The sequence below is a fragment of the Mastomys coucha genome, unplaced genomic scaffold, assembly GCF_008632895.1.
Source record: "Mastomys coucha isolate ucsf_1 unplaced genomic scaffold, UCSF_Mcou_1 pScaffold1, whole genome shotgun sequence".
Lineage (NCBI taxonomy): Eukaryota > Metazoa > Chordata > Mammalia > Rodentia > Muridae > Mastomys > Mastomys coucha.
In genome coordinates this window covers 61,479,710-61,480,092 of record NW_022196891.1, presented here as the reverse complement: position 1 = coordinate 61,480,092, position 383 = coordinate 61,479,710, and positions in this window count along the sequence as shown.

Here is a 383-nt window from a genome sequence, read left to right as displayed (position 1 = left end):
AAAAAAAAATACTTGAGGTGGAAAAAAAAACCCAAATATACAAACTCTCTCTTCACTTTCTATTCTTTTGATAGTACCATGTCTTAAAACCAGCTACCATTAAATACTCAGGATTTCGCACTGATTATTAATTTCTCATTTTGAAAATAAGTTGACTGCATATATAACATTTGGGATTTTCTAATTAAAAAAGAAGAGATTAAGGATAACTTTTGCCTTGTGATAGGCCACAGGATTCTGATATTTTTAAGTCCTTTTGACCCTTGCACTGAAATAAGAATGATGGATATCATGCTGGATTCAATGCCAGGACACAGAACACAATGTTCAAGATACTTTAGTGGCCACTGAATCCCATGGGGATAAAGCTAGTAAGCCTGCCT